Raw genomic sequence first — 15,311 nt, 5'->3', positions numbered from 1 at the left:
ACAATGTATTTTATATGCAGAAACAGGTGGGCTTTGCTGGGTTGGGCTTGGGATATTGTTTATAGCCCAAACCTGTTTAAAATTTTTTGTGGGCTTGGGTAAGGGATTTATAGATCTAAGTTCGTTAGGCCCGGCCCATGGCCAGGTCTAAATGGGAATAATGGAAAGTTAAATATTAGAGATAAGTACAAAAAAATGTTTATGGTTTGCCTGATTAGCAAACGCAAACTTGTGGTTTTTTTATAAACAGAGGTATGTGTTGAATGCTGTTACCAGAGAATGGATTTTTCTGCTTACACCGTTACTTTTGATGACGTGGCACTTTGACTCATAATTTGAACAGGGGCAAAAACGGTATTAAAATAAAATGCCTAATATAAAATCCCCTAAAATCCTTTTCTTCTCCCTCATTCCCAAATCGTTCTTTCTTTCCCAAAATTTTAAACCCTAATTCCTAATTGGAGACCCAACGTTCCCCCTTTCCCCAAATCGTTCTTCCTTTCCCCAAATCGTTCTTCTTTCTGCCACAAATCTCACTACCCCTTCCGTAATCCCGAACTCGTTCTGGAAGGATGAGTGGAAATTCCTCAAATTCTTGGGTGCAAGGAAATCGAGACGAATTACCAGATCTTCTGAGATACAATTGTGGTTTCATTTCACCAATACGAACTGCTAAGACACCATGGAATATAGGTAGGCATTTTTTTGGCTATGGGCGTTTTCAGGAGGTGAAGGGTTGCAATTTTTTTGAATGGATATATGAATTACCATGTAGGAGGAGAAGGATGGTGTTATTAGCATTAAAGGAGGAGAGAAATTGATGCGTTAGCGGCTAGGATAGAGCTTTTCTACGACGAAATGTATATTACAATAAGTGCGTTACGACTATGGATATGATCTTTCTAAATGCTCTAACTCTACTAGACACCACTACTTAGGGGCAAGTGTACCACGTCGTATCAAGTAATAATCCGGTTAAGACCGGGTATCGAATCCACGGGATTTATAACTACAAGTATTAGACGACTCGATTTTATACGTTATCTAAGCGGTGAATACTTTGAGTTGATTCGGGGAACAACTACAAACTATTCCTAACTACGGGTGAGACAAGTTTATATAACAAAGCTCTGCGAAATGATATGGATGGCGATAAGTTATAAATATGACGAATAAGGACTCTCAATATATAAACGGTTAATGTTTTACTCTTGCAATGACGACTACGTGTAGTGTGACCGATCCGTGAGTTACTTAGACTACGTGGTTCCTAGTCAATGCGTGTCTAATGCTTGGGACCAGAAATTAGGGCCCGTAAGTTCCGTGGTTTGTCAATTCCTACGGTTTCTGGAGCGTCACTTCTGATAAGGCAACACCTATATGAATCCCTAAAGATAGCCCGAATGGCGTCGGAAATCGCATTCTCCTACACAATAATCAATTACGAGTATCAAAACAAGTAGTAAACATCAACACAAATATAGAGAAAGAGATTATGAATCATAAATTATAAATATGGAGAATGTAAATGTGAATTACAACCAAGCCTAGTACATAGGAAGAGTACAAGCTAATTAGCAAGTGAAAAGGGAAGAATCCACCCTCGGAACTAGCTAACCGGACTCAAGGCCGTCTCTTAGGACTTGGAGGTGGAGCTTTCGAGCTTGGTGAACGGAGGTGGAAGAGAATTGCTATATAAACTAAAATCTCCAACTATCTAACAAAAATAACAAAAGATGTAAGGTTCAAGATTACAAAATTAAGAGATAAAAATGTGTCTAAATGAGTGCTAGTCACTCTTATTTATACACATCAAGCTAGGGCAAAGTTGTAATTTCATAAGATACAAGCATGGAGGAACATGATTTTCTACAGATTTCCCATGATACGCCTCGCGTATGGTGGAGTACGCCCCGCGTAATTGCTCATTCCGTCAGAAATCTCCTGCATGTGGACCAAATCCAGATCATGTTGTCTCAATCACGCCTCGCGTGGACTGGGATGCGCCTCGCGTGTTTGAGTTTCTGAGATTTTATTGCTTGATTTGGCCCTTTTAAGCCTCGCATAGTCGAAGCACGCCCCGCGTAAATGAGTCTCTGAGCTTTTTGCATTGAAAAACTTCCTTACACGCCTCGCGTGTAAGGTGGTATGTCCCGCGTAGGGTAGTTAACTCAGAGAGACCTTGCAGTCTGACTTTCAGGATTAGGCTTATCATTTCTGACACATGTTTCCACGCCTCGCGTGGTGGTTGATACACCCCACGTATTGGTGACTAGATCCCACGTGGTGCCTGTGGATTGAACAATTATTTCTGACCAAATGTTCCACGCCCCGCGTAAAGGGAGGTACGCCCCGTGTATGTTGGTGGAATTTCACTCCTTGCTCGTACCTGAAACACAATTCTCGAGAGCCGAGTTAGCTTGACGTTTTTATTTCTAATTAAATCAAAAATAGTGAAAATTAAACATAAGTACGGAATTTATTTTTATTTCGTTATTTTATTTAAAACACTCTATTTTTGCAATTAAACTTATTTATTTCATCTAAAACTAAACCGTAAATCACGCTAAAAGATAGGGACGAAACGCCCCTATCAGAAATACATATGAACAAGAACTGAAAGAAGCTCAGAAAATGATTGAAGAGATGGAGTTGGAGTTGAGGTTGGCGAAAAACTTGCTGGCAAAAGAAGAATTTGATATTCAGCAAATTACTTGACACCGTATTATGTTCATGTGAGGTACCCCGTTGTGCTCGGTCGGGAGGAACTCCGATGCCTAAATTAGTTACTTTCTCTAAGAATGAAATTGTAATCTCGAAGAAGAGATAGAATTGGAAATTGTGTACCTGTAGAATACCTTATGTGAGTGTATTTATATTACCTTTCTGTAACAATCTCATTAACTCCTTTTTAATGCTTTTTTAATACTTTATAGGCATTTCCCTCTTTAGCTGCGCTTGAGGCTTTTAATGTCTTAATGAGATCTTTTAGTGTTATTAACTCTCCATCGTTTCTCTCTTCAACAACTGTTATGAGTCCTCTGGGTTGTTCCGCCTCTTTGGACCTGGCAGATGTTAATCTCTTCCCATGAGGCATACCCTTCTGAGCGGCTCCTTATTCGGGTGTATCCTTTATATACTCGTTGTATGTCCTGTCTCCTCCTGCCAGGTTTTTAACGCGCGGCAGTACCTTCTTTATTCCACGCCTTATATTTTCCGAATGTTATCAGAATTATTTTTGCAGAGGCAGAGGCATATTTCCTAGGAAAAAGGAAGAAGATGGACATGGAAATGTTACTTAGGAAATGTAGTTTGTTTGGTTATTGTCATAATAAGGTTAGAGTTGTATTGGTTGGATTTTGGGAATAATGATAGGAAGTATTTGACACCATGAATTGGACTTTGTTTTTGTGGTATGAATTGGTATTTTATGACAGAAAGTTTGTGGCAATTGACTTTGTTTGCTTATTCTTTGATGTTGATGATGACACAAAATTGATAGAAATATGAAATCAGTGGATCTTTGGCATGTTAACAAATGTACATCAGTTTTGTTGCATTATGCAAAAAAAACAAATATAATTTGAGTAGAGATACAATGTCTAGCACAAGAAGGAAGTAATTCATTGGAGTTATGCATTTAATCTGCAGTTTTCTAGTTGTTTTTTCTATTCATTTGAGTTAATATTCATTAAGGTACAAAGGAAGGAAGTAATTCATTCATTACTCCGAAGACATGATCATTCTATTGAGCTTTCAAATAATGACCATTATGTATAGCTATTTGGTAAAGCCTGTAACATGGGGATAATAAGTTGTTTAGTCACAAGCATTTAGTAAAGTCTGTAACATGGGGATAGTCTGTAAAGTCTATAACATGGGGATAGTAAGCTGTTTAGCCATTATGTATAGCCATTGAAGTTTAATCACAAGCATTATGTATAACCATTGAAGTTTAATCACAATCATTTGGTAAAGTCTGTAACATGGGGATAGTAAGATGTTTAGTACCACATTTTTTACCTAAATTTGTAACTCTCAAACTTGACATAATGATGACACAAAATTGACAAGAAAAATGACATAAAGAAGGTACTTCATTCCCATTGCAGGACATAAAAGGAGGCATTACAAATATTTCATCATCCAAAAAGTTAACATACATCAATCCAAATTTAACATAACATAACATCCAAAAAGTGAACACCAGGGTACTTCATACCCACTAAACACATCCAGAAACTATTTTAATCATCCAAAAAAATGAACATCAGGGTACTTTGTACCCACAAAAACATCAATCCTACTTTAATCATTCAAAAAGTGACATTGCATCTCATCTCATCTCTGGAACCTCTTCAAGATATCCTGAAACTTCGTCCTGCTTCCATTGACATCCTGTGAACTCACCATAGATGGGGTTATGAAGTTGAAACTTCTAGTATGCTTGTAGAGATTGGAGTTTAGGCTGGTTGTGGCTGTGATAATGGTCTTCTTCCACGCCTCCTTTGCAATGCAGAGGATGAAGGCTGAGAAGTTGCAGCAGATGTATTTGTGTTCTTCTTTGGTCTTCCAGCCCATTTAGGGGGTGAGGACTATTCAAAAAACAATATGAAAATGATCTGATGAGGAAGGAAACAACTATGGAAAATAAAAAATCACCATGTATGCAAAATATAATATTACCTGGATATTCAATCCTTTGTTTTTTGCTCTTCTTATCCTCCATTGCCAACCTGTTTCTCCTGTAACAGAAGCAGTACAACCTTTAACATTATGCGCTTCTTTCTTGCAATTCCCACATATGACAATTCCTCCTGCTCTTGTTACCTTGTATGGATTTCTAGGTTCATTAGCTCTCATAGTTCTTTTCTTCTTAGGCCTTCCAACAGGTTTTTTCACAACCCATGGGTGGATATCTGGAAGATCTGTTTTCTCCCATTCCTCTTTGCTTAGTATTGGTGACATTATGTGACTGTATACTCTTAAATAAACAAGTCTTCTCATTGAAGTCAATATATTGTGGACCTTCATCATCAGAGCCCTTCATACTATGCAACTCTTCACTATCATAGCCTTTCTCATTAAATTCTGCCCATATCATCATCATCCAAATCCTTGTCAGCAACATCATCAGAGACAGTTGCATTTGTTCTTGGGAATCTCTTTCACTGTTTCTACTTCTTCATCTAGAGATTCTGGCTCATTTTCCTCCTCATTGCTCTTAAGACTTTGAACATAAGTACTATCTTCAGAATCAAACCCCATGTCATCATTGTCATTGTCATCAACGTCATCAACATCATCAGAGACAGTTGCATTTGTTCTTGGGATCTCTTTTACTGACCCCATGTGATCATTGTCATCAATAACTTGTAATGGCCTTATCTCCAGGTAATAAATGTCTGTATGCGAATACCCTCTATTATGTTCAATGAAGTCTATAACATTCTCATCATTAACAATCTCCTCAATTCCTTCTGATCCAGATAACCCAGCAATCTTATACCATATTTGGCATGGGTGTTCATGTTGGAGTTTAGTGTCCTAAAGATAATTGTTTTAGGATATTAATATTAATGAATAAATTGTTTATTTGATCATTTGTTTGATCAGATATATAGCATTAAAATGTAACTATATATAAAGGCACAAATCTTTCATAAAGAAAGTAATCCTAAGTTTGTTTAAGTAATTATAAAGTGTTCATACAAGCATGAAGTAAGACTGTACTTTATAATAAAATTAATAAACTTAAAGTTAACCCAAGTCAAGTAATATATTATAGGGGTTGGTATATTACTGTTGAGACTTGCATGTAACAGTGTTTTCTGTCGAGACAGAAAGCTGATCTCACAAGCTTTAGATATTTAGATATCTAGACAGTTACATGGATCTGGTGAAAGAGTTCATTAGGATTGGGACCCGACTTGAGATAATAGTATGGATTGATTTATCTAATGTGTCAAATGTTCATCTCATTGGTATTAGTAGGTATAACTAATCCTCAGACTTAAACATTCGTTAATTAGTGATTCTGGATTATGGAGTCTGATACTTTGATTCTGTGCGAGCACGATCCAATAGGTGAGAGCCTGGGATGTGTGAGAGCAGGGTTGGGTATCACACAAAGTAATTGCAGAATAGTTAATGTCAGATTGAGCATTCGTCACTCCCGATAAGTGGGAGATATATCCAAATGGCCGCTTATGTGAATTAACTGAAATCCTTGCCAGGTGATAGAGCTAAGAGTAGAAATGAACATTTCACTTAACTTATCTTTTAGAGTGAATTCAACCTGTACAAGTAAAACCGGACTCTTCGTTATATGTAACCTTGACACGTTCCATGGTTATAAGGAATTGACTGACAGAATATAGTTGATGAAGGATCGTATTGTACTGTACCTAATACGGAAAGGTTAACGTCAGTTATCAACCTGACTTCTTAATTGCTCTGGGGGAATATCATAGGTTCTGCTAGTAACAGCTCGCAACGGTATTCCGTTATATATATGTTGAATTAATCGTGATGAATTAATTTCAAAGGATATATACGGCTAGTGGCAATAAAGAACTTAATGGGTCGCATATGGGACTTGGAACCAGAGGACGAAAGCGTAATTAGTGAGACACTAACATAGGGGCCGAAATTTGTAATTATATTAGGAATAATTAATTTGATTTAATAATTGTAATTAGATTATGATTATAAATTAAATTAAAGGATTATGTGATAATATTAATTAGAAGTTTTTATGTGATTGAAACTCTAATTAATTATCCCTAATAATAATTAAATTATTAATTTGATTAATAATAATTATCTAAATATAAGTAGTTATTGTTTAGATAATAGTAAAGTGTTTATTTAATTATCTAATTAGTAATCCTATTCCGAATAAGATTTTAATTAATTAATTACCTAACACAACTAGGACTAGGGTTTTGAGAAGTCTATAAATAGACTCCCTAGCCTAGAAATTTCGGCCAACACAAGAAGGAGGCAAGAGGAACCCTTTCGAAACCGTCTCGGCTAATTACAATCTTTCTTATTCTCTCTTTGATCTCGTATCGATTTCTATTAGAGGCAATCATTGCGATTGCTATTATTAAGGTTGATTACTGATTAGTTATTGTTTTCTGTGTTGAACAAAAACGTTCGTTGCTCACAGATTGAATATAAGAAGTTGTGGGAACTACGTTTGCAACTGTAGATAGTTCTTCACAAAGGTATTACATTCTATCCCTCTTTATATGAAATAACAATTAACAGATCTTGGAAAAGGGAAATAAATAAAATAGATAAAATTTTATTATTCCGCTACGCCTAGGTTTGTCTATTTTCCTACAGTTCATACCTTACCTCCTTAGAAATAGCCCCTAATTCAAAGTAGCGTATGTAATCAATATCCATTTTCACAGTTTTGGTTTGTCCTCCAACATAAAGTTGTTGCTCCATATCTACCCATTCCCCACCATAGTGAATAACCATCGTATGCATTTCAACCATGATTTTTATCCTATAAACAAGAAAGATCATGTGAACACAGTTAAAACCACAACTTTGAATTTAATGGATATCAAACTAAAGACAAATCAAATGAAAAAAAAATCATTAACACTAACATGCAACCTTAACAACAACATTTATTTCATTAACCATGTCTAGAAATTCGTATGTACTAATTCCTATCACAAAACCCTAACTAAAAGATACCGAACATAACGAAAACGACATTAGAAAGGTGTAAGAACTTTTTAAGTACCTTGATTTCCAAGCTATTACACCATGAAAAAGTGGTCCTCACATGTCCTTCTGTTCCTTGGTTCTTCTTAGGGTTTTTCGTTTTCTCAAAAAATTTGTTGGATTCGAACCATATATGCAGAAGATATCGAAATACTTTTCCCCTCCTAATTTCGCCTTGATTATGAAGTTTTTCACTGGTTTAGGGTGGCTTATACAGTTGAAGTTCAAGGGATGGAAAGGGAGAAGTCGCAACGATTTAGGCTTGTGGTTCTGCGTTTTTTATATTCGGGATTTTATTTTAATACCACTTTTGCCCTTGGTCAAATTATGAGTCAAAGTGCCACATCATCAAAAGTAACGGTGTAAGCAAAAAAATTTGTTCTCTGGTAACGGCGTTCAACACATACCTCAGTTTGTAAAAAAAGAACCACAGGTTTGCGTTTGCAAATCAGACAAACCACAAGCTTTTTTTGTACTTATCCCTAAATATTAAGTTAACCTTGTTTGGGAGTTATTTTTTTAGGTTAAATGGAGGTTAATGGAGTTAAATGTTTACTTTCTCTAACCTCCAAATTGAGGGTTAATGGGAGTAACGTAAAGTTTTTTAAAATTTATTGTCTCTGCAGAGTAAATTTAACATTCATTCCCCTCCATATTTAAACTCCCAAATGAAGTTTTTTTTAATGAAAGAATAATTGAATAAATTTAATAATCAGCCAAAAGGCTTACGAAAGAAATGGGGATAGAAGTGGTTACAATCAAAGAAGTCATATTAAAACCTATGTTCATCGCTTCATCAGCGACTCGATTGGCTTTTCTATGAACAAAACGAAAGCTGCAACTCGGGATTGTACTTGCTAATGCTAAGCAATCTGCTAGAACTAACCCAAGGCTTGAACGGTCATCTTGAACTTCTTGTTGTAGCGCATTAATAACCGTTAGAGAGTCCCCTTCCATGCATATGATTTCCTCCCCTCTATCTTTAACCCAACTTAATGCCTATTGATATGAAATCACCTCAGCCACTGCTGGGGAATAGTTTCCAATAATGGACTCGAATCTACTAGTAATAAAAGAGTCGCGGACGTCCCTTATAACTGCTCTGATACCAATTATTGCTTTGTCTGATCTAACTGAGGCGTCAAAATTCACTTTTAGGCCAAGTTCTGGAGGGTGCCAAGTCCTATCTTCCTGTTGTCGCACATTATTGTTGTTGCTGCTGCTGTCATTTTCCTGGGCTCGCCTCTACCTGTCTAAGAATCTGGATGCCCCGGTCACAATATCAGTAGGGGAAAACAGGCGATTTTCCCATATTGTTTGATTTCGACCGTGCCATATGAACCAAAGGAGAGTGGCATATTCTTTCGCATTTGTCGTATCATCTTTTGTCAATTGCTCCTTCCACCATTGTTCAAATGGTTTGTTGAGCACAATGAGATTGGTCGCTGCAACAGGCGATTGATTCCAAGCACTGGCTGTAATCGGGCAAGTTAGGAGAATGTGTGAGGTTGATTCTAAGACCTGCTGGCAAAGAAGACAAATAACATTAGCACAACTCTGTCTGATATGAAGATTCACTTTGGTTGGTAAAATATTCCAGGCAAAGCGCCATAGGAAGTTTTTAATTTTTAGGGGACAGGACATCTGCCATAGCTTCATCCAAGAGTGATGTGAATCTCGAAAGCACGAAGCTGAGGGCGAAAGAAACCTTACAAATCCCTTTGATTCCTGTTGGGCGAATTACAAGGTCTTAAACCAAGAAGGTTCAAGAAGCATTCAACGGTTTAATGAAGGAAGTTCGGAACATTCCAAGTGAAATATTCTTGACGGAAGAAACTGAGTTTGTCTCAATAGTTCAAGTCCTTCCTAGGGAAACTTAGTCTTATTTGTGATGTACAGGGTTGGTCCAAATGGATTTATTTAAAGAGAGCTTTGGACAAATATATGTTAGGCATATATTTAACCCATTGGGATCTTTATCTAATTCTAAAACTAAGTGGGCCAAGTCTTTTTATTAAATGGTTTAGTTGGGCTTAAATTGATTAGATTAGTTAGGCCAAGTCTGTTATTAATAACGTGTAAACAGCTTGCCTTTAGGGTTAGTCTTTTATTGTTTCCTAGTTGGACTAGGATTAGTGTGCTTGCTTTCCTAGTTGCTTAAGGATTGTTTTATTTTCAGCCCATTTAAGGGTGCTGGACGAATTGAAAGGATTGATTGATTATAATATAATTTGGTTTTTACACCTTCAAAAATTCTAGAAGTCTTTTACTATTTTGAGAGTTAGTATTTCGGCTCTGACTCTTGAAGTATTATTTTGATCGTGATCAATCGTCAAAGCTAGGCGTTTGAGAATCAACCCTGTCACAGGTTCTTTCATCCAATTCGAAAGGTTGTTCAGTTTCATACTGTTTTGATTGTTCGAGTTATTTGTTTGGATTGGTGAACTTATTGTCGTCCTTCTACTTCCTTTTAGTGTGTTTATTATCTGAACCACCTATAATACGATTCTGTTTTTTATTATCTTTTGTGTTTATCTTAATTCGACGGTCGGGTAAATCTAAGTTGAGTCCGATTGTTACACCCGCGTAATCCGATTCACATCAGTTGGTATCAGAGCACTCAGGCGAATTAAGGTGTATCGTTCTAACGTATTTGCAACTTTATTTCATCAACTTTATTTCATCGAGTTCCGCAACTGTTTGATTCTAGAATAATTTAGGGTTCATTGTGTAGCGAATTTCTTTCCTTCTTTATCAAAAAAAAAATCTCTATTTGTGTGACTTATATCTCATTTAGCCGCTAATTACGTGATGTCTTAAAAAAAATAAAAAAAAAGGGTTCAGAATTGTTCCTGAAGGACGAACAAAGTAAGGTTAAATCATTCAAAACCTTAAAATAAATTGTAGCAGCAAAGGCTTTCCTATTTTAATAAAGTCACACTCAAATACCTCAATTTCTTGAAACCATCGTCTCTTGTTGTCCAAACCGTCTACCCCAATCTTTAGTTGTCCGTCAATTTGTGTTTCGTAAAAAAATTATTTGTTATCGTTGTTTCTTAGTTATCCGCTGTTCGTATATTCTTTTTTCTCTTACGATTTGCTTCTTAGTTATTCGATTTTGCTTGGCTTGTGTATTGAGATCAATCAAAATAATACCATAGAGCACGGAACCATTGTGAGTATTCTGAAACTTCTCTCTCAAATTCTATATTTGTTATTTTGTCCAAATTAACATCATGGCAGGAGAGGAAGAGAGTGCTAATTTCAAAGATAAGAAGGTGGAAGACATGTATAGAGACTATGCGGGAAAATTCAGGCAAATGGAAATAGCAATAGCCCTCTTAGAGGATGAGCTATTACGGGTAAAGTTGGAGAAAAAGAGACCAACACGTCCTAACCGAAAAGATGATTTTGAAGATGATTTAGAGGAAGAACAATCAAGTTCTCATTCTAGGAGAAACACCCGAAGGGGGATGAGGGAAGACGGTAATCTGAACACCATCAAGATGAAAATTCTGTCGTTTCAAGGTAAAAGTGACCCCGACTTGTATCTTGAATGGGTGAGAAAGGTAGATGCCATATTTGATATCCACTATTATTCGGAGAAGAAAAAGATCAAGTTAGTTGTTTCCGAGTTCACTGATTACGCAGCCATTTGGTGGGATCAACTTCGGAAGAGCCGACGTAGAGATGGAGACCCAGCCGTTGAGACGTGGGGTGAAATGAAGCGGGTCATGAAAAAGAGGTTTGTTCCTTCTTATTATTACCGTGAAATCCTTAACAAGTTGCAAGGCTTAAGGCAAGGAGATAAAAGTGTGGAAGACTACTACAAAGAAATGGAAGTCGCTATGATGAGGGCTGATGTCCAGGAGGATGAGGAGTCAACAATGGCTCGATTTTTGGGAGGTTTGAATGAAGATGTAGCTGATGTTGTCGAACTTCAACACTATATCACAATGGAAGAATTGCTCCATAAGGCCATTAAAATCGAGAAACAACTCCGTCGGAAAGGGAAATCACGCTTGGGTAATTCTTCTTCTTCATCATCTTAGAAGCCTAATTACAAACGTGAGGAGAAGAGCTCACCTCAGAACCTACAGCCTAATTTCAAGGCTAAAGAAGACTTGCAAAGCAAAGGTACAACCACTGAAACTCCTAATAGAAACAGAGACATTAAATGCTTTAAATGTCAAGGTCGTGGTCATATGATGCGAGATTGCCCTAACAAGCGCACCATGGTGTTGAAACATGGTGAGGTCGTGACTGATACTGAATCTGATTATGATGATAGTATGCCTCCATTAGAAGATTGTAGTGATGTTGAGGAGACCGGAGAGCATATTTTGAATGATAACGTAACCCTTGTTGTTAGGCGAATGCTTAATGTTCAAAATAAGTTTGCTATCGAACAAAGGGAGAATATATTTCATGCTCGTTGTCATGTAAAGGATAAAGTATGTAGCCTAATTATAGATGGTGGTAGTTGTTGTAATGTTGCTAGTACTACCATGGTTGAGAAATTGGATCTGCCTACAACACGACATCCAAAACCATATAGGCTTCAATGGCTCAATGATAGTAATGAGGTGAAGGTTACTAAACAAGTCTTAGCCAGTCTGTCAATTGGAGCTTACAAAGATCAAGTTCTATGTGACATTGTTCCAATGCAAGCTTGTCATATCCTTTTGGGACGTCCATGGCAGTTTGATCGTGAAGCCATTCATAATGGCAAGTTGAACAAAATTACCCTCATTAGGGAAGGAAAACGTTACACTCTCTTACCTTTATCACCAACACAAGTGTACCAGGATCAGCTCCATCTGCAAAATTCTTCATCTATGCAAGGGGGTTCGGTTGAGAAGAGAGAAAATAAGAGTGATAAAATCAGTAAAGGTGAGAAGAGAGAAAAGGTGAGAGAAAAGGCAAGTGAGTTGAGAGAAGAGGAGGTGAGGAGAGAAGAAAGCAAGGGCGTTGCAAAAGCCAATAATTTCAACTTGTACGCCAAAATGAGAGATGTTAAACAAGCTAAAACTAATAAACTTAATCTAGTTTTATTATATTGCAAAGGTTTAAGCTTGTCAGTAAGTAAATCTGACCAGTCTCCTCCTAGTGTGGTTTCCTCTCTTTTTGTAGGAATTTGATGATATTTTCCCCGAGGAGATGCCGAGTGGACTGCCTCCTATTTGTGGAATTGAACATCAAATTGATTTCATACCCGGAGCATCAATTCCTAATCGACCCGCTTATAGAAGTAATCCCGAGGAAACAAAGGAGCTTCAAAGGCAAATTGAGGAGCTGATGTCAAAAGGGTTAGTTCGTGAAAGTATGAGCCCATGTGCTGTTCCGGTCATCTTAGTACCAAAAAAAGATGGGACATGGAGGATGTGTATTGATTGTCGAGCCGTCAATAAAATCACGGTAAAATATCGTCATCCTATTCCTAGACTTGATGATATGTTAGATGAGTTGTGTGGGGCTGTTTACTTTACAAAAATTGATTTAAAAAGTGGGTACCATCAGATTAGAATGAAACTTGATGATGAATGGAAAACTGCTTTTAAAACTAAACATGGGTTATACAAATGGTTAGTTATGCCTTTTGGATTAACTAATGCACCTAGCACGTTTATGAGGTTAATGAACCATGTTTTGAGAAAATTTATAGGTAAATTTGTTGTTGTTTACTTTGATGACATCCTTATCTATTCTAATTCTCTTTCTGAGCACCTTGGCCATATCCGAGCTGTATTAGAGGCACTGCGGAAAGAACAGCTATATGCTAACTTTTTGAAGTGCACATTTTGCATGGAAAAGGTTGTGTTTTTGGGTTTTGTAGTTTCTGCCCAAGGAGTGGAAGTTGGTGATGAAAAGGTAAAAGCAATCCAGGATTGGCCTACACCCAAGTCAGTTACCGAGGTAAGGAGTTTTCACGGCTTGGCAAGCTTCTATCGCAGGTTTGTCAAAAACTTTAGCTCTATAGCTGCCCCTTTAACTGAGATAATTAAAAAGAATGTGGGTTTTAAATGGGGAAAAGAGCAAGAGAGTGCTTTTCATTTATTGAAACAGAAACTAACCACTTCACATGTATTAGCTTTGCCTAATTTTGATAAAACATTTGAAATTGAATGTGATGCATGTGGTGTGGGAATAGGGGCTGTTTTAATGCAGGAAGGTCGCCCATTAGCATACTTTAGCGAGAAACTGAGTGGAGCTGCCTTAAATTATCCTACTTATGATCAAGAGTTATATGCATTGGTTAGAGCTCTAGAAACTTGGCAACACTACCTATGGCCTAAAGATTTTGTTATTCACACTAATCATGAATCATTAAAACATCTTAAGGATCAGCATAAACTTAATAGAAGGCATGCTAGGTGGGTTGAGTTCATAGAAACATTCCCTTATGTGATCCGGTATAAGCAAGGGAAAGAAAATGTTGTTGCTGATGCCTTGAGTAGGCGTGTTAGTTTATTGAATATGATGCATGCTAAATTACTAGGGTTCGAGTTTATCAAGGAATTGTATGCTAGTGATGAGGAATTTGCATCAATATTTGAGGCTTGTGAGCATACTGCATTTGGGAAATTCTATAGACATGAGGGTTTTTTTATTTAGGGCAAATAGACTTTGTTTGCCTAAGTGTTCTTTGAGGGGTTTGTTGGTTCGTGAGGCTCATGGAGGAGGGCTCATGGGACATTTTGGTGTACTTAAGACTTTCAATATGTTGTCGGAACATTTCTTTTGGCCACACATGAAGCGAGATGTGGTAAGGGTATGTTCTAATTGTATTAATTGCAAACAATCTAAGTCTCGGGTGATGCCACATGGTTTGTATACTCCTCTGCTTGTACCTAGTGAACCTTGGACTGATATTTCTATGGATTTTGTATTAGGTTTACCCAGGTCGAAGAATGGTATTGATTCTATCTTTGTGGTTGTTTGTAGATTTTCTAAGATGTCTCATTTTGTTCCGTGTCATAAAACGGATGATGCCACTCATATTGCTAATCTATTCTTCAGGGAGATAGTCCGTTTACATGGAGTACCTAAGAGTATAGTTAGTGATAGAGATTCTAAGTTCTTAAGCTATTTTTGGAAGACTCTGTGGGGAAAACTAGGTACTAAGCTGTTATTTTCTACATCTTGTCACCCTCAAACTGATGGTCAAACTGAAGTAGTAAATAGAACCTTAGGACAACTTTTAAGAGCTCTTATAAAGAAAAATTTGAAGTCATAGGAAGAGTGCATTCCATTCGTTGAATTTGCATATAATAGGGCTGTGCATTCTTCTACTAGCTATTCGCCTTTTGAAATTGTGTATGGTTTTAATCCTCTTACTCCATTAGATTTAATTCCTTTACCTATTGATGAGAGGAAAAGTTTAGATGGCAAGAAAAAGGCTGATCTAGTTAAAAAATTACATGAACAAGTAAAACAACAGCTTGAGAAGAAAAATGAACACTACGCGCATCAAGCTAACAAGAATCGCACCAAAGTGATCTTTGAACCTGGCGATTGGGTCTGGTTGCATATGCGCAAGGAGAGGTTTCCTGCTCAAAGGC

The sequence above is a fragment of the Euphorbia lathyris genome, chromosome 7 (genome assembly GCF_963576675.1).
Source record: "Euphorbia lathyris chromosome 7, ddEupLath1.1, whole genome shotgun sequence".
NCBI classification, from domain to species: domain Eukaryota; kingdom Viridiplantae; phylum Streptophyta; class Magnoliopsida; order Malpighiales; family Euphorbiaceae; genus Euphorbia; species Euphorbia lathyris.
This window is presented reverse-complemented; position numbering follows the sequence as displayed.